This window comes from Dipodomys merriami, unplaced genomic scaffold (assembly GCF_024711535.1).
Source record: "Dipodomys merriami isolate MVZ:Mamm:240054 unplaced genomic scaffold, mDipMer1.0.p SCAF_697, whole genome shotgun sequence".
Lineage (NCBI taxonomy): Eukaryota > Metazoa > Chordata > Mammalia > Rodentia > Heteromyidae > Dipodomys > Dipodomys merriami.
The window spans coordinates 382367-408279 of record NW_027206287.1 but is presented as its reverse complement, the minus strand read 5'-3'; the positions used below and the strand labels follow the sequence as shown (position 1 = coordinate 408279).

The window sequence follows — 25913 nt, the reverse complement described above, 5'->3', positions numbered from 1 at the left end:
AGTTTTCAAAGACAAATCATGAAGATGTAACAGTGGTGGAGCCCATATAATCTTTCAGCTTCACTAGACTTGAAGCTAAGATGCTGTGATTAATTGTAAATCAGGCAAGAGCTAAGAGGAGGACATAGAAGCATTTACCTTTTGTAACAGACACTCTCTTTCTAGGTATAGGTGATTTAACTCTACTCTCCTCCATACATCTTGGTGAACAAATGCAAGACCAAGAGAAAAATAATCTATTGAAATAATTTTGCATAGAATAACTTCATTGTTCCTGATATGGTATCTAAGGAGAGTCTTACGATAGAAGATAAAAGTGCAGTATTTTTCAGTTTCCTCTAACCATCTTCTTAGCAAAATATATCTTTTAGGTTAGAATTGATTGGACCAAAAAGTGATGGAGTACTTATGTTTGTGGGCATTTTAAACACAAGAAGACTTTCAAGGTAAAAGAAAAATGAAAAAATACAGCCAAATGTTGGTGATTACAGCTTCTTGGACTGTTTTCTGGAGACAAAGTTTTACATTAGATTTCTTCTCATTGACATAGATGTTGTTTCATGGCAACCAAATGCAAGAGGGAAGTTTAATAGACTCGCCTGGCCAATTAATCAGCATGAAAGAAGAAAATGGCAAATAATATTTAATGAATTACTTTGACCAATTACTTTGCCAGAAGAAAGAAGGAAAAATATAATTCAAAATCAATTGACTTAAAAGTATGAAGAAAGAGTAGTGAAGAAAGATTAGAGAAAATATGGAGGATTGTTTTCTCTCCAGTGGAGTAATGCGTTCTTGATCTTGTTTCTTCTATTCTATCTTCACAAGCTATCAAGTGTGTCTCACGACTGGATTATCCAGTTCAGACAGAGAACTCCTAGAAGAAAGATACTATTTGCAGCAGATGTAGGTGATTTATAACCTTAGACAATCTATTTAAATCTGTTCAAAATTCTCTCCTATCCCAAACTTCTCTCTTTGGACAGCGTTCTTTGCTTTTCCCAAGACTACCCTTCATTAACTGCTTAAAATTTTGGGAGGAAATATTCATACTCTCTAGAGATTTCTGGTTGGTTGTGATTGTTGTGTGTTTTTGTTTTTTGTTGTGTTTTTAAACTGAATTTCAAAAGGTTGTGCAAGTATGTTACAATTAAATATATCCATCTAATTGCCCATTTCTCTTGGATCAGAGTCACTCCTTCCATCATTCTCAACCAAATGCTTCTCCAATATTTATTTCAGATTTACCACTTCCTTTATCATATGTGTACATTGAGTATTCTAGCTGTACTTGCCCCTTGTTCATTTTTCATTCATTCTATGTCTTTACTATAATTTCTTTCTGTTTTCAACTTCCTGATAGTCATCCTGTTAAACTGTCTATTAATATATTGAAAGGTTTATATACATTTCATGGAGTTTACATTCTGCATATGCTTGAACTGATGTCAGCTTATATTTCCATAATTCATTCATCTGCAGTAACAATTTGCAAGACTGGAGACGTGAAGCATCTAAACATGATTTTATTCTCATCCATTTGGAAGATTAATCTCAGTCAAAAAGAAAGTTAAAAAATGCATAGAATGTACTCCTAGCTACAAATTTTTATAAATAGCTTTGTACAGTGGTGTGATTGTTTTATTTTACATGGTATATTATTTTTTACTACCTATAAGTTTTGGAAAAAGAAGAAAACTAAAATTTATTCCTATATAGGAATGTGATAGAAATAGAAGACAGATTTTATGTTTGTCATATCTTTGATGAGTACCCATATTCAAGACTTAAAGTCATATTTCTCCCTATGTTACACAGACAGGGAAAACATAATATTGCATATGATAGGACAACTATTTGTGACGTTTTAAAATGTACCTTATTAAATGATGACATTTACTTTATTAGCAAACGTTTTGGTTTGAAATTTGGCAGGCTGATCTATTTAACACATTTCTGGAAGGCTCCTACTGAAAAACACAAATTATGGTTGGTACTATTTCTAGACTTTAATGAATGGTTGAACGTGTTTGGCATTTGTGCTGGGTAAATAATTCAACTCTATTGTAACTTGCTCCCTACACTTGAAAAACTTGTAATGTCACTAAGTATCATCTACTTCTCAAATGTTATTTTGGCGAATGTGATTTTAAAAAGTTAATTTGTAAAGGAATAACTTTCAGGAGATTAAATGTAGATTATCATTGGTTTGAGAGTGACATTTTATACCACTGAACCATGTTGTACTGAAGTCCCAGTGTTTTGCAGCACTAAGGATCTTCTCAATGTTTTCCTGAATTATATTTGAACTCTAAGTAAATTTTTCTGGGCCTTGGTAGACAAACTATGGATCTATCCTTCCAGGAACTATTTTTTGGCCCACTTATGCTGGACTAAAATCTTTCATTAATCATAGGGGAGGGGTATTAAAAATAATCTTATGACACCTTGTGAACTTGTTCACTGATATGGGCTGGCCATCTGTAAGTTGAATGTTTGAATCATAGTACATACTCTCAAATTTTGTGATCTCATCTTTCATTTTAAGTTGCCTTGCATTTCACAATTGCTTAATGCTAAATCCTGCATCTCAAGGAATTGGGGCCCTGAAATATAGGAAATGAGAAATTGAAATGGGTCTTCAATTACTTTGTTGCATGTTGCATGGGCCTATGTGAGAAGTCTTGCCGTTGTTATCTGATGATGCAGGTAACTGGTACCTGGGATCCTAGGAATCATTGGGTCGTGCAGAAGAATAATATTTGTTAGACATCTTATCAGAAAAATTTGGGCATAATCAGTAGGAATGCTTCAGAAATATGGAGAAAAAGAGTTTTGGATCAGTGAATTAAAACAATAAACAGAGAAGCAGAGTAAAATCCCTTATAGATTAGGGGAAAACAAAATTGTTTTTTTACCATGTGAATTCAGAAGACCAAGAACAGTTAGAATGTATCACAAGTTTATACCAAAGACACTGCGTTGATATTTTTTATATTCTAATATATATTTTAAACCTAATTATTTATATTCCAATTCTATTTATTGGACTAAATAAATTTTAATTTATTTGTGAAATTATCAACTAATTCTAGTAAGTTTCATTGTGTGAAATATAAAATCAGCACATATAAGTATAAAATATATAACTATATATAATATAAGAAAAAAGACACATGTTTTGCATTGTTCTGTTGTGGTTACAGTATCAAAGGCAACTCTGTTTTAAAGTATTATTACATTATCTCTACCTCAGTGTTTGATAGAGTTGGACCTAAAGCTTTACTATTTGTAGATTTACAGCCTGTAGGGAAGAGAAAACACTGTGATTAAAACATTACCAATTTAAGGCCTAATAATGAGAAGAAACATCTGGACTTCTCCTGCAACTATGAAAATATTTGGTGATAGAAATTCAGTAGTGTAACTTCCTGCCTGGTAGGATGGTAGACAGGCCAGGATACTAAGTAATCATGAATATGATCAATTTTTTCACCTTCTTGGCTTTAGTTACTTTTGAAATGTTAGATATAATAAACAATTATATTTTGATAAAATCCCTTCTAGTCTGAACAGTTATGACTGAACTGTTCATCTCTCTATGATCCCTGGTAACTAAGATTAGTGTTGTTCAAGTAAAACAATCTATGCTGTCAGGGTAAGATATTCTGATTGGTCTCTTCCTACATGAAAGAAGAATAAAGGGTCAGGTAGCCATTTGTGCCAGTAAGACCTCACTTGGGAAAATGTCAACTGCAGAAGGTTAGAAGTAGCTCTTAAGCAAGGCTTACTTTGAATCCATTAGCTCCACAAAGCTAATTCAGTTGGATCAATTAGTACATGAAAAAGCCATCACCTTTGGACCTAGCAATAAATTATTGAAAGTATGATCAAATTCCAAATTAAAAAGACTTAAAATTGTCATTGACAAAAAATTTGCAAATGTGAGCATTAAGATGAACAATATATTTTTTTCCACTATTCACAGAATTTTAGGAAAATAAGATCAGTAGCATTGTCAGGAACAATATAGTTTCCTTATTACAAGTAGGCAACCGTGGATATAAGTCTGTATAAAGATTGCATCATTAACTACTTAAATTTAGAAGATACTACATGCTTCAGCAGCATGTATTCCCAAATTACAATACAGAGATTAACATGACAATTGCACAAGGATGATATGAAAATTTGTGAAATATTCTGTATTTTTCATTTTTCAGATGCAAGAAATGAAAAACAGTTATTAAAAAGTTGATTACAAAATAACAAGTGTAACAACACACGTAATTCATATAATTAAATTTAGTTTCACATCAATGTATTAAATCTTCACCTCAGAAAGGCGTTTACATAACATAAACTTTACAAAACTTTTGAAATTAAACAACATTGTCATTTTATCCCAAAGAAAAATAATATTAGGACCTAGGAAAAAAAGGAATCTAAAACTTTCTATATGGAATACAATCTGAAAGGACACATTATACAAACATAGAATACTTTAAAATATTCTTTTTCAGACAATCACCAGAAATACTTTAGTATCTGTACTATTCATTTAAACAGATAAGTTAAAATTATTTCTGAATAAAATTTCACAAACTCTGCAGAAATCATTATACATGTATACAAAAACTCTTGAATACATTTTGACATCCAATGCAGGCAATTCAATTGGAAGAATTCCACGGAATTCCTGAATTTTTACAGTAAGAATTGGTGTTGCCAGACGCTGGTGGCTCAAACTATAAAAAGAATTTTGAGGTATTACCAGGTGTAATAGACTCAGACAGTCCTACCACTATAAAGGTCATGAAAAGGTCTCTAAAGAGACTATTCAAGTTAATAAAGGTCAGAGGATTGCCCAAATACTTTTACTCTCATATCTAAACTTGCCTAATCCCACACTGACTCAAAACAGAAAAGGAGGGTTTGGCACCACAGATACTGTAGCCTGGGTTCAGGAAATTACAGATAAAAGGCCTTACAAGGCCGTTAAATCAATGGAAAACAAATGACAGGACACTTAGACACAGGAGCTGACAGATCCTGTATAGCTGGAAAAGATTGTCCTATGGCCTGGCCAGTGCAAGAGACTTCTTCCTTAATTGGATTAGGGAGGGCTTCTAATGTAGCTTAGTCAGCTCAGAGACTCAAATGGGTATGTGAAGGGCAGCAAGGCCACTTCAAACCTTATGTTATCCCCAGCTTGCTCTTTTCTTTATGGGGCAGAGACATCATGCAAGACATGAAAATAAAATAGGACAAATAGACTCCTCATCAAAGGAGCAAAATTTTTCATAGGGGCCACTGATGAACAGCTTTATGCTGACAAAATAATATGGAAAAGTGATGATCCTGTATGGATTAATCAGTGGCCCCTAACTCAAGAAAAGATTCAAGCCATACAGGACTTAGTTCAAGAACAATTGAGTCAAGGGAAGAATAGAAAAGACTACCAGTTCATGGAATACTCCAGTATTTGTAATTAAAAAAGAAGTCAGGAAAATGGAGATTATTACAAGATCTAAGGGCAATTAATGAGGCCATGCATGACATGGGAGCCCTTCAACCATGTCTACCCTCTCCTGTTGCAGTCCCACATGGTAGATACATAATAATAATATACTTACAGGATTGCTTTTATACAATAAAATTACAACCAGAAGATTCCAAGAGATTTGCTTTCAGTGTCCCTTAGGCTAATTTTAAACAACATTATAATAGGTACCAATGGAAAGTGCTACCTCAGGGCATGAAAAACAGCCCTACCTTATGTCAACAATATGTGAAAAGGGCTATAGATCAAATTAGAAAAAAATATCCAGGGGCATATATTATTCATTATATGGATGATATACTTATGGCCGATGAAACTAGAGAAAAGACAGAAAAAATATTACAGGATATGGTAGAACAATTAACAAAATTCGGTTTGATAATAGCTCCTGATAAAGTTCAACATGAATGACCTTTAAATTATCTGGGAAAAGTGATTGGACATGATTATATTATGTCTCAAAAGACACAAATTAGAATAGATAAACTAAAAAACATTAAATGATTTCCAAAAATTATTAGGGAATATTAATTGGATTCGGCCTAGTTTAAAAATAACTTCAGGACAATTAGATCCTTTGATGAAAATGTTGGACGGAGACCCTAATCCTAAATCTACCAGGAAAATAACTCCTGCTGCCTTATCCTGTATAAAATTGGTAGAAAAAGCATTGAATACAGCTAAAATACAGCAAATTAATATTGCACAATCATGGTCCTTTATAATTCTGGCTACAAGCTATACTACCACAGGATGTTTTTGGCAGGATGGGATACTAGAATGGATCCATTATTCCCATAACCCGGGAAAAATAGTTGCTTCATATCCCTTTTTATGTGCAATTTTGATTTTAAAGGATAGATTAAGAGTTAGAGATTTATTTGGCCAAGAAATACCTAACATTATTATCCCTTATAATAAGAAACAGTTAGATCATTTGATACGATTTGATGATGATTGGAAAATTGCTGTATTAACTTACACAAGTAAAATAAGCTTTCATATGCCCCAACATCCTTTGTTACATTTTTATACTGAAACCCCTGTGATATTTCCAAAGGTTTTGGTTACAGAACCTTTGGGCAGGGCATTAACTATTTTTACAGATGGATCTTCTAGCGGAAAGTCTGTGGTTTATTGCAGTACAAAACCACCATTAATATCTTCTGACCCAACTGTATCTGCCCAACAGATTATTGCAGTTCTGCTAGCCTTTCAAAATTATTCAGAGGAGTTTAACCTTTACACAGATTCCCGCTATGTGGTTTCCTTGTTTCCTGCCATTGAAACAGCCCTAGTTACTGGTCATTCTAAAGTAACAGAGTAATTAATAAAATTACAACAGCTATTACAACAAAGAAGGACAAAGGCATTTGTGGGACACATAAGGGGGCATAGTAATCTCCCTGTACCTTTGTCTCAAGGGAACAAGTTAGCAGACTTATTAACTAAGGAAAGTCATGTAATGTCAGCTTTAGAAGAAGCTCAGGAAAGTCATAGACTACACCATCAGAATGCTAATGCCTTAAGAAAGATGTTTCAAGTGTCCTGAGAACAGGCAAGACAAATTGTAAGGGAATATGAGGCATGCCCGGAAGTTTTTCATCCACAAAAAATGGGAGTTAATCCTAGAGGCTTAAAGCCTAGAGTTCTGTGGCAAATGGATGCTACCCATGTAACAAAATTTGGGAAACTCTCCTTTGTCCATGTTACTATAAATACTTATTCTCATGCTATGGTTGCTATAGCCCTTTCTGGAGAGGCTGTGAAAGATGTTCTTCAACATTTGGTTAAAGCCTTTGTAGACCTAGGAATTCCTAAGGAAATAAAAATTGACAATGGACCAGCATACACCTCCAATGCTTTTGCTAAATTTTGTGCACAATGGAAAATCGTGCACAAAACAGGGATTCCATATAATCCACAAGGCCAAGCAAACATAAAACGAGCTCATCAGTCCTTAAAAAGTCAATTGTCAAGAATTAGACAGGGAGGAGAGAAGCAATACTTCCCCCATTACACTCTTAACCATGCTTTACTGGTTCTTAATCATTTCAATGCTGATGAGCAAGGAATAACCCCAATGATGAGACATTGGGGCATGGAAAAAACTACAACTTTTCCTTTACTAAAATGGAAGGATCTACTTACTGGAACCTGGCGTGGGCTAGACATCCTGTTAACATTCGGAGCTAGGCTATGCTTATGTTTTCCCACAGAATGCGGAATCCCCCATTTGGGTCCCAAACAGACTCATCAGGCCTTTCTTGGGCCCAAAAAAGAGACAGGAAGAAAATGAAAATACATCAGGAGAGAAAACTGGAGCAGAAGATAAAGACTCTCTCTCTATCACCACCACAGGCTAATTCAACAAAAACCGCAACACCACCTATATGGGGAAAGATCTAGAAGCTGGTTGAAAAGGCCCGGCACATTTTGTTAATGAGTTAAATAAGGATGTTTCTCTAACATTAACAGAGCAACAAATTATTGATCCAAAATTTAAAAAAAAAATAGAGGCTTTGGAAAAAGTAGTCTTAAAGTTAGGGACTGAAGTCAATAATCTAAAAACCCATCTGACAACTAGATGTCATCAGGTATTTAAATATATTTGTGTTACCCCATTACCTTATAATGAGAGCTTAGATTGGGAAGTTACCAAAGTGCATTTACAAACAATCTGGAAGGACAATAGCTTAATTCATGAGATAGGACAGCTACAGGAAGACATCTCAGCCCTTAGTCAAGCTCATTTGGAAAGCGTGGGGATAAATTCTTTGGCAGCAGACTTACAGAGAGTGTTAAAAAGTCTTAATCCTTTAGATTGGTGGCACTACTTGGTTACATTTGGAGTCATAATACTAATTGTTATATGTATTCTTGTTGTCTTTCCAGTTCTCTTCAAACTAGTCTTCTTCTCCATCTTCTCTATATGAGAAGAAATTTCTCTGGCACATCTAATACATAAAAAAGGGTCAAATGTCATGCCTACTCCGGTGGAGTCTGCTTAGCATGGAACACCTGCATTCAGACCTGAGAATGGGGCTTCACAGAAGCCTATCTCTGAGAATGTGACTTCACCGAAGTCTACCTCAGAGAATGGGGCTTCAAAGAGGCCTATCTCTGAGAATGGGACTTCACCGAAATCTACCTCAGAGAATGGGGCTTCAAAGAGGCCTATCTCTGAGAATGGGACTTCACTGAATTCTACCTCAGAGAATGGGGCTTCAAAGAGGCCTACCTCCTGGAAAGGCTGGCAAGTCCCTGGGAAAGATGTGTTTCTGTTCCTGTTTTCTTTTCTTCACTGTATAGGAGTGCCTATTAATCTTTTACTGTTCCTGCTGCTTGTTCTACTTACTTATGCTCAATGTTCCCTTACTCAAGGCTCTTTCTTAAAAGTGTTGATGACTCCAACATCTGATGAGTGTCCTGAGATCATAACTCACCAGAGTTAAGTGCTACCGTAAAAGCCCCTCTTATGGAAGCTATCAGACAAGTCATAAGTAAATATAAAAGTATTGGGGGTTTCATGACATCACTTCAGCAGAAGGAATTGTTTGTAAGAGATTTACAGGAAGCTGTAGGCATGGCTAGAGCAGAAAGAGTGTATGGCTACTGGAGACTTCCCTTTAATCCTAAAGCATATACAATAGACTCATATAGATATCCTGTAGATAAGAAAGATGTAGAGGGATATTTAGACCAAAAGCTAAATAAGATTCTTAAAAAGTTGGTAGATGGAAGGTGGCAATGGCTTATCAGAGGAAAATGGTGGGATCCTCCATTATCTAGAGGACCCCAAAGACTTCCCCCAGATCCATAGCCTTTTACAGGTGTGTATGATAAGGATGGCAACCGTTGGGAAAACTATTTCGAAGAAAGAACTTCCTATTAATCTCTTTCATTTACTGAGAGACTTGCTAGATCTAGGTCTCTCTCCTTGGTACTTACTATCAAAAAAGGAACAAGAAAGATCTTATGAGACAGTTAAGGCCTCTATGGAGAAGAGTAAACGATTATGTGAAAGGGTTACAGAAAAGACACTATGAGCTTAAATTTGATATATGGCCAGATTTAACCAAGTATACTAAATATGATTTTGGCCACAAATTGGGGACCCTCTAAAGAATGGCAAAGAAGTACAATTGCTTAAAAAAGATTTGAAACATATAAAGTACAAAACTAAACAAAAGTAACTATAAAGTACTAGACTTCATGCCTTTCTGTCTAGCACCTTGCCCATGTGCTCTGGTTAATGGTTAATAGGTGATAAACATCAATACCAATTGTATTTCTTAAAAATAGAGGTAAAGCCGAAAACAAGTGCCTATTGTCATAGCTCGTCATCCAAAAAACAAGATCAGGCGACCAGCTGGTGAACACCCAAAAATGAAGCCTTGCAGCAAGATTGTGTAACTTTTTGCCCTTTCTCATGGAGACTTTTGCTATAAAAGCGTGTTATCCTCTGCAATAAATCACACTCAGCATTCACTCCTCTTCTGTGTGAGTTGTCTGTTTGCCATCTCCCCACCTGTTCCAGTTCCTCCACTAGGTGTGCTCCATCGTCCCAACAGAGTCAGTCAGCGGCAGAGGTCCATTGTATCTTTGTTATCTCAATTCTCAGCAGCAAGAGGCCTTTAGTTTGGGCATTGGTATCTGTATCATGATGAAGTAAGAAAGAAGCCACTCTGGTATTATTCTGCATATATACACTGTGCAGGGTTGTACAGCCATCTACAGTTATTGCATTTGCCACTTGAGCCACCAACTCACCGACAATGTCTAAGTGTCCACTGCAGGCTTCCTGATGAAGAGGGGGTATACTCATCATCATCCCTAGTATTCACATGAGTGGCCTTTTTGGAAAGTAGTCTCCGCATTGTAGTAAGCTGAATATTTTCAGCAGCCCAATGAAGAAATTTACTTGGATCCTTCTCCAATTTTTGTCTTGCAATTGATACCATTCCTTATTTTTTCATCTTGTTCCTCATCTTCCTAAGAATTGCCTAACCAGAGACTTTGAGTGCCAGTGGGAATGAAGTTTCCATGTATTTCCCTTTTCCCTAATAGTTCACATAGGTTGAATTGGTCAGAAAAATCTAGTGAATTTTCTGCATATCTGATTTATATCCTTTTTCCAATTTTACTATTCGAAATTATTCTAACTGGAGAGTAGGGAATTGATGGAGAACAGAGGAAAGATGTTCCTCCGTATTCAAAGGTACAGACTGAAAATGAGGACCAGTGATGTCTTCAAGTGCAGCTTATTCTAGGAATGAGAAAATATGAAATAATGCCCTCTATATAAATGGTTTGGGAAATGGCAGAGCAAAAAGTGAAATGATGCAGCCAAAAATATAAAAGCAAAATAAATTAGGATAATTATGGAGCAATCATATTATCTATGAGAACCATGAAATAGAGAAAGGAAGAGAGATACAGATGTGCAATGACCTAGCTAGCCACTAAATTAATGCCTCTGATCAATTGATAGAGCAAACAAAATTTTATTTTTTAAAAAAGATGGAAATAGAATTTATATATTTACTTGGAATTAGTAAATACATTTTACTAGCCTACATAAAGAGACATAGCTTTGACCAAATTACAGACAAGAATCGAAATCCTTGGTAATTTAGTAAATCCTTGGTAATTCTAGAAAAATTTGACTGAAATCAGTTGAATCACACTTTTCCTGCACAATGAAGAAATAGGTCCAAGCTAGTAAAGCAGCTAGAGAAGGCAGGAAGATTTTATCTGTGACAAAACTTTGTGGAAAATGGTATTGAGGATTTCTCACTGGTGATCCACTTGCACTGGAAGCATGATTCTGAACTATTGCTTGCTGATTCTGAACTATTGCTTTGATCATTATATTCTCCAAGAAGAAAAAATGATAATTGATAGTTTAGCACTACTAATACATTTTGACCTTCTCACTAAGCACCTTCATTCATCAAAATCATATGAAGAAAATAGACAGGCCTACTTTTTTAGATGAAAACAAGTGTCTTCTAAAAAACAAAGAATTTATGTAGTCATGCATAGGACTGCTATTTTACCAATGCCTCATACAGTTTTTATAATGTTGGGTAACAATAAATAATGGATCTATTAGAAGGCTCTTAAAGCTCATATGTTCAATAGTGAGTTCTCTTACACTGTATCATGGTATTTTTTGTTTATGGTCTTAAGAAATTTACATAACTAACATGAATTTCTGACAGGACAGTATCATCACTGTACATCTTGCTTCTATACTCTCAGTTTTACATTACTATCTAAGTATGTGCATTAGATAGTTATAGAGAAAAAAGTAGAAGCCACACTAGTGGCTCATGTCATTAATACGAGTTAATCAGAAAGATGAAATCTGAGTATTGTGTTTGAAAGCAGACCAAGAAAAAAAAGTTCATTAGATTCTGATTTGAAAGTAACCAGCAAAAACTAGAAATGGAGCTGTGTTACAAGCAATAAAATGCTAGCCTTGAGAAAACTGAAATAAAATATAAATTCTGGAAAAAGCTGTGTGTACAGTAGGAAATGACCTGCTGTGTTAGGAGCCATTCCAGATGTGTAGAGGCTCTGAGTTTTGTCTACAGTTGTTCTGATAACAATAGTGCCATCTTCTCGGTGGTTGGAATATTCATGTGCTCAAGGACTCCCTGAGGCCTTGGGCTACCCGTTGGTGTGTGTGTGTGTGTGCGTGCGTGTGTGTGTGTGTGTGTGTGTGTGTGTGTGTGTGTGTGTGTGTGTGTGTGTGTGTTTCCCTCATTTTCCCTTGTCCACTTTGTGAGTGCCTGTCTGCCTATTCCTAATCTCGGATAGTGCCCCTTTTCCATTGCATACTTGCCTTTAGCCTCGATCAGGATCTGTAATGAGTCTTAAATTGTCAGAGACCTGAAAATTCCACTTTTCCTTTGGAGCCCAAATTCGGATGTCCATATCTTTGTACACCTCCAGAGGATTCTGGGTCAGCAGGGCCAGCTGGCATATGTTCTCCCCTGCCTCTGGGGGGGCAGGGTCAGTCATGCGATGTCCTGTCATTTTCCTCAGCTGAGCCTCTGCCTGTACGTCCCACTCTCATCAGTCTGGCAGTGGAGTGGGGGAAGGGTGGTTGCCAGTGGCTCTGACCAACTCGAGCTTGATAGCTGACTGAAGGCTAACCCAGAAAGGATGATCAGGGTTTACATGGGAGGTGAGGCCAAGGTGGCTTGGAAATATTGGTCGATGTCTAGGAAATGTCAACATATCTTTTCACAGGTAAGTCTATCTTCCAACCCTAGCAGGGCCTCTAGACAATTCCAAATGTCAGAATACAGAGGCACAGACTTTGAGCTCCAGGGCCAGAGAACTAGGGGATGAGAGACTGGTATGGCCAGTGCCTCAATGTTCTGGGGCATTATCCTTGAACTGGCTATGTCCCCCTTGTGTAAGTTCTTAACCCAGTGCTAGCCACACACCGGCCACTTGTGCTGTGGAAGTAGTAGGAGCAGAGGTGAGATCTAGGATGACCAAAATCGGGATTTATTGCCTGAATGGGGTGTAGGGTGTCTTTAAAAAAATCTTACAGCTGGAACTCAGAGCTTGGCACTGTCCCTGCGCTTCCTTTGTTCAAAGCTAACACTCTAACACTTGAACCACAGCTCACCTTTCATCTTTTTTAGTAGCTGAGTAGACAGAAGAGTCTCACATACTTTCCTGCCTTGGCTGGCTTCAAGTTGCTGCCCTAAGAGCTCAACCACTTGAGTAGTTAGGATTTCTGGTATGAGCCACTGGCAACTTCTAAGGATGTGTGTGTGTGTGTGTGTGTGTGTGTGTGTGTGTGTGTGTGTGTGTGTGTGTGTGTGTGTGTGTGTGTGTGTGTGTCTGTGTTTGTGTGTCTGTGTGTGTTTACCAGGGCTTAAACTCAGAGCTTAGGTGGTATCCTAGGTATCTTTAACTTGTTTGCACAAGGTTGGTGCTCTACTACATGAACTACAGTAGCTCCACTTCCCATCTTTTTCATGATTCTTTGGAGATAAGAGTTTGCCCAGGCTAGCTTTGAATCTTGATTGATCCATAGGTCTCAGCCTTGAGTAGCTAGGATTATAGGCATGAGACACTGGCATCCAGCTGCATGGATGTCTTTTCCCAATCTCTTCTGTTCTAACAGCTGTCTACTTGCCCTGGCCTAGATCTCTGACCTCCACATCAGCTTCCACCAGCCTCTGACTGTGTGAAGAACATATAACTCAAACCTAATCCCATTCTTTTTCCTCAGGGGAGGAGGTTATGTTTCATCTGAAGCCTGGGGTAAGAGGGGTAGCTGTAGATGGGTGCTCAGCTGGGAGAGAGGTAGTATGTTTTAGCCAAGAAAGGAAGTGTGCCCAGATACTAATAGCTCATGCTCTCATACTCCTAGCTCTTCAGGAGTCTGAGACCTGAGGAGTGCCATTCAGAGGCAGCCTAGATAGAAAAGTCTGTGAGACTCTCTTCTGCAAATAACCACCCAAAACCTGGAAGAAAATTTGTGGCTTAAGTGGTAGAGTGCTAGTCCTGAATGAAAAAAGTGAGGGACAGAGCCCAGGCCCTGAGGTCAAACCCTAGTACCAAGGTGCTTATGTGTGCACACACAGATACACACAGACACACAGACACACAGACACACATTCACACACACACACACACACACACACACAAACACACACACACACACACACACACACAACACATACACAGGAAGGTGGTAATGATGAGCTGAGCTAGAACTGGGGGCAGTCCTGAGGCATTGTCACAGTAAACTCTACAGGCATATCAAATGGTTTCTCCCTAAATCCTTCTTGGGCTGAGGGGTCTGGGCCATAGCAGTAAGTTCCATGGAACCTGTCCCTCCATCTGTGCACTGGGCCACAGGACCAAATGGATGCTCATTTGTAGTCGGCCCACGATTGCAGACTTTCATGTGCCCCTGAGCACTGGTGAGGAAAGGAGGCCTCTGAGCCCTGGGACTCCAGGGACAGCGACTGCTACAAGCATCAGCCAGCCGGCTGTGGATTCCTGAGACTACAAGTCTTTCATGAGCCCAACTCAACACCTGCCCAAGGTGTGCCTGACAAATTCACACTCTTGTGATACCCGCATGAGTGGGCATTACCTGGTGTGACATCTTGCAGCTTATGCCCCTCCTGGCTCAGAACTGTGGTTTGAGACTTCAATTTACTGTTCAGATCCACATTACATCCATGACAGATGCCATTCTGATTATCTCCATGTCCCAAGGCTCCACCCTTCTCTGGTACTGTGTCTTGCTCTGTAGGGAATGGCCTCCAAACAGGCTGCTCTCAAGACTTGTAGGGCACCTAGAATTGGGAGACCCTTAGGGGCCCACTGGAAAGTGGGCCTAGAGCCACAGAGAGAGGTACAAGCAGGCCAGGGGTTGGTCATGGGGCTTGAACTCTGGGCCTGGGCACTGTCCCCAAACTCTTCAGCTTACCACTTGAGCTACAGAGCCACTTCCGGTTTTATGGAGGTTCCTTGGAGATCAGAGTCTCCCGGACTTTCCTGCTTGGGCTGGCTTTGAACCGTGGTCCTCACATCTCAGAATTCTGAGGACTAGGAGGACAGGTATGAGCCACCAGTGTCCAGCTGATATGGGCTTTCACCAAAGTGGGCTAGGAGCTCCTGAAAGCTTTTCTTTATTTTTCTGTGCCAGTACTGGGGCTTGAACACAGGGTCTGGGCACTGGTCTCTTAACTTTTTCACTCAAGGTTAGCACTTTACCACTTGAGCCACAGCTCCATTTCTGGCTTTTGGTAGTTCATCGGCAAGAAGAGTCTCACTAACTTTCCTCCCCTGAGCTGGCTTGACACAAGATATCTATTTCAGTCTCCTGAGTAGCTAAGATTTACAGGGGTTGAGCCACTGGTGGCATTGGTCTAGAAGCTTTTCTTAAGCAAGCATTATTCCCTGCATTTGCCCTGAATCCAAGGTGCAAAGGAGGTCTGAGTGTCCGGAGCTGTTAAAAATAAGCTCCCAGCCACAGGAAATGGATGGGGTCCCTGTTAAAATCTGAGCTAATCTTCACTCCGGGCCCCATTCTGGGACCCCACCCTCTGCCCTACCTGTGACTCAGCCTTGAATGTCCTGCCATACTTGCCTGAAGCCATAGAACCTTCATTCCACCCATACCATCTGCTCTACACCACACCTCAGGACCTTTGCCCATGCTGTACCTTCTTCCTGAGGCCCTCTGTCCTGAATCCACACATTAGAACTCCTGTGGAATTATGGCAGTGCTTATATCACCTCCTGGAGCAAGTCTTTCCTTCCCTTCTCCCTCTTTTTATTTTTAGTATTGAGTTGCTAGAGATGGAACTTGTGCAGGCTGACTGGCAAATGCTCTATCTTGTGTGTGTGTGTGTGTGTGTGTGTGTGTGTGTGTGTGTGTGTGTGTGTGTGTGTGCATGTGCATGCTTGTGGGGTTTGATTTCATGGCCTGGATGGTATCTGATCCCTGAGCTTTTTTTTGGGGGGGGGGTCCAGTTGTGGGGCCTGAACTCTAGGCCTGGGTGCTGTCCCTCAGCTCTTCAGCTCATGGCTAGCACTCTACCATTTGAGTCACAGCGCCACTTCCGGCTTTTTTTCTTTTTTCTTATGTGGTGCTGAGGAATCGAACCCAGGGCCTCAGGCATGCAAGGCAAGTGCTCTACCACTGAGCCACCTTCCCAGTCCCTGATCCCTGAGCTTTTGTGCTCAAGGCTAGCACTCTAGTACTTAAACCACAGCTCTACTTCTGGCTTTTTGTGTGTTTAATTAGAGAAAAGTGTCTCATATATACTTTCCTGCTTGCAATTGGGATCCTCAGATCTCAGCCTCCTGAGTAGCTTACAGAGGTTAACCACCATCACCTACCCTCTATCCTACCTCTTACCTATAAACTCGGCCCTCCTCTGATTCCCAGAAGAATACGTCTCATCAGGCTCACTTTTTTTTTTTTTTTGCCAATCTTGGGGCTTGAACTCAAGTTCTGGGCATGTTCCTGAGCTTCTTTTGCTAAAGGATAGCACTCTATCACTTAAGTCACAGTGTCACTTTTGGCTTTTTCTTTTTCTGTGGTACAGAGGAATTGAACCTAGTCATGGAAGGGTGCTAATTAAAGTTATATAAAACATGAATTATAATATGAATGAAATTCATGGTTCCATTACTTGTTCTAAGAAAACAATTATGCCTTTTGTTTACAATTATATTTCTTTGAGGATGTGTAACATTCATATATTTCACTGTTAAAATTGATAAGTTACATTATATCAAGTTGATTCAAACTTGTATTTGAAAATTGCACACTTAACACAAATATACTTCCACTTTCTTCTAACACATAATTAAAATAACAATATAGCAAAGCTTGGTGTTAGCTGTTCGTGTGTAGAATCCTAGAAACTCAGCAGGTTAAGACCTGAATATTTTAGTTCAATGTCAGTGCAAACAGACAAAAATGTGAAAAAAATATGTCCAATTATCCAACAAGAAGCAGAATGTGAGAATGTGGCTCAAGGAATAGAGTGTCATCATCCATGAGCAAAAAATATGAAGGAGACCATTAAACATTGAGTTCAAGCCCTAAAAATGGCACGTACACACAAGACAACAACAAAAAAGTAGTATGAGCATCAATAATGAAGACAAAATAGGAAAGATCATGAGAAATGTGCAAACATCTTGCAGACAGAAATCATTTGACAGAATTTTGATTCATGAGAGGGAAAAGTCACAGTATGATTTGTACAATCTCATTGTAGTCATTTCTGTTGAAACTTGGCTATTGGGTAACATGTGAAAGAGCAGACTGGACTACCTGACAGTGCAGACATTGCCTGTGACTATGCACTATCCCACTCTGCAAAAATCTAAAATAGTGCTTGTTAATTTTTTTTTTAAAAAAACCTCGTTAGCAACTGGTCCACACAGACTGGGGTCCTTATTTTGAGGCTTCAGACCAGTGCTTTTGTTTATAACCACTCCTATTTTATCCCTCTTCCTTTGTGCAGCTATACCTTACTTAGCTGGCACCAAGCCAAGGCTTTGAACTAGACCCCCTGCCTAAATCCCTCCGTTTTGTCAGCTACAGCTCATTTCACATGCTATCAATATTTTAGCATTGTCTTCCTATTCTCCACAAGAAAACACTTATATTCATGTAAACAGATTACAAATAACCTAGGTAGATAAGGGAGTAAGGGTTTCTGACTTACTTATCAAAGATTATGTGCCTATAGGAGTGGCTTCATTTCTGGGCCTTCAATTCTGTTGTATTGATGAAATTCTGTGCTTCCTTTGGAAAGATGGCATTACCCATTCCTAAGGAAATGGAAAGACTGGAAAACGATATTAAGTGAAATAAGCCAGATCCAATTAAATACATGCTGCAAAGTTTTCCTCATTTGAAATAACTAAACTATGTGCATAAATCTACAAGTTAATCCAATAGATAGTATACAACAAATAATTCCTCTTGGACATGATTAACTAACTGCACTCTAAGCATTCACATGGCAAGGAGATGGGAAGCTATTCTTAGGAGTGGATCACAATGGCTCAATATGTATGTGCATGTGACCATATAAAATGTTGATTATTGCAATGAACTTTAATAATCAATCATACATGTGAAGAACATATATCTGCATATAATTTTAAAAGATGTCATAGAAACAACCGACTTCTTTATAAATTCCTTTTCTGTCCTTTCCTTTCCTTTTCTGTTTTCTTCTTTTTCTTTTTTTCCTTTGGAACTACTGGTGCTTGAAGTTGCTAAGACTTTAACCACATTAGATTATTTTTCTGGCCAAGCCTCTCGTGAGCAATGATCTATTCCCTATGACTTCCACAAACGTGAGATAACAGGGAAATTACACTATATCTAACTTACTTTGGTTTTGTAATTTCTCACTATTTTTTGTCAAAACTGGCCCTGATATGTCTTCTAAATCTCTTCCTTCTAATTAGCAGGGTATATTTCAGCTCAACCTTGGACTCAGACTATTTTTCAATGTAAACATTCCATATTGACTTCTGTTTTCTAGTTATCATTAAACTCTATTGAGGTTAGTATGGATCTTTATGAAGTTATAAGAAGAACACAGAAATATCCCTGGAATAATTTTCCTGGTTTCTTTAAATATTTATAGCATGACATCACAAGTAGGACATTAATATTTCACAAGTACTTTATGCAGACTTCATTAGTTTTAATTATTTTGCACACATATTAAGTCTAACATAATTTTATCAACTCTATATAAATATACCATATTTACAGACACATTTCTTTACCAAAAATGAGTCTGTCTCATGCTTCCTTTTTATAATTAAACCCACTACTTCTCTTTGTCCCATCACAAACCTGTTTCATCCTGGTAACACATTTTTTTTCTCTGACTTCTAGATCATGCAATGTTTGCCTTGCATGTGTGAAGCCCTGGGTTTGATTCCTCAGTACTACATAAACAAAATAATCTGTAATTGGCACTATGACAAGTCATAGAGTGCTAGCATGAGGAAAAGAAGCTCAAGAACATTGCCAAGACCCTGAGTTCAACTCCCAGGACTAGCCAAAAATAAACATGATGCATTTTATTAAGCCTGGCACTAGAGGCTCACGCCTGTTATCCTAGATGCTCAGGAGGCTGAGGAATGAGTTTTGAAGCCAGCCCTGGCAGGAAAGTCCATGAGATTCTTATCTCCAATTAAATCTCAGAAAAATCTGAAAGTGCTGCTGTGCTTCAAGTGAAAGAGTTCTAGCGTTCATCCAAAGGAGCTCAGGGACAGCGCCCAGACCCAGATTTCAAACCCCAGGAAAGAAAAAAGTAAAGAAAAAAACCACACTAAATACTATACATAAACTGCTTTGTCAAACAGCAATTTCTATACAGCTACTTAAAGTTAATTTAAAACTATGATTAGAATAAAATACCAATCACTTTGGGAAGAAGACATAGATAGAATTGAAAGGTTGTTTACAGGAGACAAAGTAAATTTTATATCATACACTTTGAGTTGAAATTTGTTCTTGTCTTCTTACATCATTTATGAAACTGACAATACTAGAGTTATGGGTCAATTTCCTTGAGAAACTGATTGTATTCTTCTGTCTTTTCACAAGAAACCATAGAGGTAATTTTTTGCCTCTTTTTTAAAAAATTGTGAACGTACCTTTCAGAGGGGTTACAATTACATGGGCAATGTAATGAGTTCATTTCTTATCAAGCGTTGTTGCCTCCTCGTTTGTTTCCCCTTTCCATCCCTTCCCATCTTCCCCCACACCACCTCCCAGCCAAAGTTGTACATTTTGTTTTTCGACATAAAGTCTTGTACATCTCATTGCTGGAATGGGTCCACCTGTATCCCTATTTAAACAATATGTTTTTTCCCTCCCCTCCAGAAATTATACAAACATCAAATACAGTGAAATCAAGGCCTTACCGTGGGGGAAGGACATACAAAGAAACAAAGAAATCACCTTATACATATGTTAAAAACAATCACAAGAAAAAAAAATACATTTGAGTCCTTATCTTGGAGTTAATTTCTCCTAACATCAACTTATCTGACAGTTTCTGCTTGTCTCAGACATATATTAGTTATTGCAAATAAGGGAAACCATGGGACCTACGTTTCTTTGGGCCTGGTTTACTTCACTTAATATAATTTTTTCCAAGTCATTCCATTTCATAACAAATGGGCCAATGCCATCTTTTCTGATGGAGGCATATAATTCCATTGTGTATATAGACCACATTTTATTGATCCATTCATTTGCTGAGGGGTATCTGGGTTGGTTCCACATCTTAGCTGTAGTAAATAATGCTGCAATAAACATAGTTGTGCTGACAGCTTTGTTTGTGATCATTTGGGTAAATGCACAAAAGTGGGATTGCCGGGTCATAGGGGAGCTGTAAGTGGAGTCTTTTGAGGAACCTCCATACTACCTTCCAAAGTGGTTGAACAAGTTTACACTCCCACCAACAATGCAGTAAGGTTGCCTTTTGTCCACATCTCTTCCAGCATCTGTTTTTATTACAATTCTTGAATATAAACATTCTAAATGGAATGAGGTGGTATCTCAATGGTGTTTTGATTTGCATTACTTTTAAGGCTATGGAGGTTGTGCATTTCTTCATGTGTCTATTGGCCACCCTTCTTTCCTCTTCAGAGAAGTTTCTCTTTAAGTCTTTAGCTCACTTATTAATTGGGCAGTTGTTTCTTTGAGGGTTTGTATTTGGGCATTTTAATTATTTGAGTTTCAGGTATATTTTAGATGTGAGACCCTTGTCCATTGTATGGCTAGTGAAGATCTTCTCCAAATCCTTGGGATTTCTATTGATCTGGATAGCTATGTCCTTTGCCAGCAGAAGCTCTGTGATTTCATGCAATCCCGTTTGTCCAAGCTTTCTTTGATTTGTTGTGTTTCTGGGTTTCTATTAAGAAAATTTCTGCCTGTGCCAAGGAGACCTAGGGTATCTTGTATTCCATTCTGTACTGTTTTCAGGGTGTCTGCTTTGACTCTGAGTTCTTTGATACATTTGGTGTTGATTCTTTTTCAGGATGCTATATAAGGCTCTAGCTTTAGTTTTCTACAAGTGATCAACCAATTTAACCAGCACCCTTTACAGAAGAGGCTGTCTTTCTTCCATTCTATGTTTTAGCTCCCTCATCGAAGATTAGGTGTGGGTTCATTTCTGGTTTTTCAATTCTATTCCATTGGTCCTGAGGTCTGTTCTTGTGCCAGTAGCAGGCTGTTTTGATTACTATGGCTTTGTAGTGTAGTTTGAAATTTGGTTTTGATATTCCTCCAGCACTGTTCTTTCTGTTAAGGATTGTTTTTGCTATTTGGGTTTTTTATTGTTCTATATGAATTTTTGGATTGCCTCTTCTATTTCCTTGACGAATAAGGTTGGAATACTGATATGTATCACATTGAATTTGTAGATAGCTTTGGGAAGTATTGCCATTTTCACGATGTTGATCCTTCCAATCCAGGAGCATGGGAGGTTTTTCTGCTTCCGAAGTTCTCTTTTGATTTCCTTTTTAAGGTTTTTAAAGTTTTCATCATAGAGGTCTTTCACCTTTTTGGTTAAGTTAATTCCTAGGATTTTTATTTGTTGTGGGGCTATTATGAATGGAGTTGCCTTCCTGATTTCACCCATGATATTCACATTGTTGTCATACAGAAAAGCCATTGATTATTGAGGGTTTATTTTATACCCTGCTACTTTGCCAAATTTTGAATCAGCTTCAGTAATTTGGTAGTGGAGTCCGTGGGATACTTTAAATAGCAAATCATGTCATCTACAAAGAGGGAGAATTTTACTTCATCTTTCCCAATATGGATCCCTTTGATGTTTGCATCTTGTCTTATTGCTGTAGCTAGGCATTCTAATGCTAAATTGAACAGAAGTGGAGAGTGGACATCCTTGTCTCATTCCTGAGATAAGAGGAAATCCCTTTAGTTTTTCACCATTAATTGTAATGCTTGCTGTAGGTTTGTCATATACAGCCTTTATTGTGTTGAGGAATGTTCCATAAATTCCTAATTTTTCCAGAAACTTCATCATTAAGGGTTGGTTGGATCTTGTCAAATGCTTTTTCTGCATCTATTGAAATAATCATATGGTTCTAATCCTTGATGTTTGTTGATGTGACGAGTCATATTAATTGATTTGCTCTATTGAACCAGCTTTCCATCCCTGAAATGAGTATTGTTTGATCGCAGTTTATGATTTTTTGGATGAAATGTTGAAAACGATTGGCCAAAATTTTGTTGAGAACTTTTGCATCAATGTTCATCAAAGAAATGGGCTTATAGTTCTTTTTCTTTGATGAGTCCCTGCCTGGTTTGGGGATGAGGGTTATCATGGCTTCATAGAATGAGTTAGGTAGGTAACATTCTCTTTTAATTTCATTGAAGAATTGGAGGGACTATTGGTGTGGCCTCTGCTTTGAAGGCCTTGTAGAATTCCACTGTAAATCCATCTAGTCCTGGGCTTTTCTTAGATGGAAGGTCTCTTACTGCTGTTTCTATTTCAATGTTTGGTATGAGCCTGTTAAGTTGGCTTAACTCATTGTGGTTGACTTTCAGCATGTCGATATCTGCCAGGAAAAGGTTCATTTCTGCCACGTTTTCAAAATTATTAACGTAAAGTTTTGAGAAGTATTCTCTTATAATGTTCTGAATCTTGGTTGTTTCTGTGGTGAAGTTTCCATTCTCATCTCTGAGTTTATTTACTGGGGTGTGTTCTCTCCTTTTTCTGATAAGATTTGCTAAGGGTCTGTCAGTTTTGTTAGTTTTTTCAAAGAACCAACTCTTTGTTTTGTTGATTATTTTTATCATTTTTAAAACTCATTCCTTTAATTCTGATGTAATTTTAATTATTTCTTTCTGTCTCCTGGACTGGGATTTATCTTTTTGCTCTTTTTCTAGGACGTTCAGATGTCTCATTAAATTGTTGGCTTCAGATCTCTCCAATTTGTTGGTGTAGGAACTCAGAGCTCTAAACTGCCACTGAGTACTATATTTGATGTTTCCCAGAGGAGCTGGTAATTGTGTGTTAATTTTTGTTGAATATCATGAATATTTGAATTTCCTTTCTAATCACTTGCATGACCCACTGGTGATTCAACAGTGTGTTGTTCAGCCTCCATGTGTTACAGGACTTTCTTTGGTGGCTTTTGGTGTTGAGATCTAATTTTATTCCCTTGTTGTCTGAGAGAACACAAGGTAAAAGTACAATGTTTCTGAATTTAGAGAAGTTTGCTTTGTGACCTAAAATGTGGTCTACTTTGAAAAATATCCCATGTGCTTCTGAGAAAAACGTGTATTCTGATGGTGCTGGCCAAAATATTTGGTAAATGTTTGTTAAATCTAGTTGATCCATGCAGTTGAGGACCTCCCTATTTATTTTCAGAGCAGTTACAATAGGTTGATGATATCCTATAATATGTGGATATCAGATCAAAATTTAAATATATCACTGCACACATACAGGACCATCATATATAGCTTGTAACTTGAAATTTTAAGAAGGCAACAGTTGGGGAAAAAGACAATGTTAGAAGGTTAATACCAAATACACAGACATGGAAAAATACAAAAAAATTGCAAATAGTTAGTGCTAATAGTAACAAAACATTTTCCTCAAGTTTTAAAGTTGAAACTATAAAAATAATACTTAATATCATCAAATAAATATGCCATGGAGAAAATTTACCATAGACATATATTTCCACATAATTTGTTGTATTTGATAACAAATGGATTAGAAGAAAATGTAATTACATGTCTGAAGATGATAACACTTTCAAGTGTCATTGATTGAATCCAGCAAAGGAAAGTAACAGAGAAGTAGAGAGTGAGAACAACCTGGGGTATGGATGAAGATACTCAGTAGAACTCAGTTAGGAAAGAATGTGCTCCATTTCCCTCATCAAAATACTAGGACAGCTACCTTTTGAAAGAACAGTTGTGATGTACAATAGACGAGTTACTAATTTAGGTAGTAATATATTACTTTTATTTCCTAATCTTATGATGTCATTCCCAAATGATGTGAGTGATCCTAGATTTTCTGAGCCCTTGTTTCCCCCAATGTTTTTAATTCCTCCCCCTGCCAATGATTCTTCTGCTATTCTCATTTATCTTTGTTTCTGAACTGAACTCCTGTAACCTTTTGGTTCATGAGAAAGAGCTGGAGAAATATGAGGATGTCCTGGAGTCTGAGCTAACATCCACCCCAGCTTGGAGGATCTGGTGAAGGACTTCGACTTGGGTCTTGGAATCAGATATTTATTGACCTCTTTGTAATTGGAGAAACTCACTCCCTCAGGCAAAATTCAGAGAATGAGCTTTCCCAATGTCAGAAAGAACAGGTTCAAAACTAAAAGTGGCCTCAGTTCCCACAGGGCCAGTCAGAAGCCAAAAGATCACACTTTCTTCATCAAGGAACTTCTGGAAGGAACAGACTATGAGCAAAGTCTAAGATGGAGATAAAATGAGACTGGGCCTAAGGAGGACACAAAAGAATGACCCTCTCTTTGAATACAAGTGAGCTGTGTAGTGAAACATGACAACTTCCTTCATATACGAAAATTCGCTAGGTGAGTTTTCTCACTGCCAATTTGCAGGAGGTAAGTTTCTCCAAAAGAGAAGTTGTTAAATGTTGTGACTGTCAGTTTGCTCTCTAGGCTGTTGTCTCTCTCACCCCTTCCCATGCCAGGAATGCATTGCTTCTTTCAGGCACTCAACTACTTGTCCGGACTCCTAGGCAGGATTACTGTAGGCTAGTCTTTGGATAACCTCTTGCATTTGAGGTAGAATAGGACCAGGCTCTGCTCATGCCAAGAGGTAGATGGAAGAGGTGAGTATAAGCTCAGATTTGTACTGAAGAACAATCATATTGAAAAAAATTTAAATGAAATTAATAGTTGAGTGATTTAGGGTTTATAGACACAAAATTTAGGTAATTATTAGTAACACACCAAGAATCATGGATTGGAAAGAGAACAGTGAATTAGGTCTAGGATACGAGGCAAAAGACACACCATAGACATAACAGGAGATAAGAGTTTGAAGGAACTATTGGTATAGATCCATTTACTCTCTTAGGAGTGACCTTGGACAGGAGGCTTTTAGAATAATATCTAAAAGAGAGGGACTTGCTGGGCACTGGTGGCTCACACCTGTAATCCTAGCTACCCAGGAGGCTGAGATCTGAGTATTATGCTTCAAAGCAAGCCAAGGCTGAAAAACCCAAAAGTTGTGCTGTGGCTCAAGTGGCAGAGTACTAGCCTTGAGCTCAGGGACAGTGCCTAGGACCTGAGTTCAAGCTTCAGGATCAGCAAAACTACAACAACAAAATAATAATGATAAAAGAAATGAAAGAAGGACTTAAAGATATGTGATGGAGCCGGCCGCTGGTGGCTCACGCCTGTAATCCTAGCTATTAAGGAGGCTGAGATATGAGGATCGCGGTTCAAAGCCAGCCCGGGCAGGAGAGACCGTGAGACTCCTATCTCCCTTAAACCACCAGAAAAACGGAAGTGGCACAGTAGCTCAAGTGGTAGAGCGCTCGCCTTGAGCTGAAGAGCTGAGGGACAGCTCCCAGGCCCAGATTTCAAGCTCCAAGACCGACAAAAAAAAAAAAAAAAGATATGCGATGGAATGATGATCATGTGTAACTGTTTATCGAACGTAAAAGGAGATGAAATTTGGAGTAAAATAATACCTATTCATTAATAATCAAGGATGCAAAGCAAATGCCAAATCCCCCTTCTCAAAAACTTCCATACTTGGGCTGGGAAGGTGGCTCAG

General features: G+C 38.1%; 1 pseudogene; it reads left to right on the top strand.

The window, feature by feature from the left end:
• The first annotated feature begins 4116 nt into the window (after positions 1–4116).
• On the top strand, positions 4117–4213 carry LOC138816407 (U6 spliceosomal RNA; annotated as a pseudogene).
• The last annotated feature ends 21700 nt before the right edge of the window (positions 4214–25913 follow it).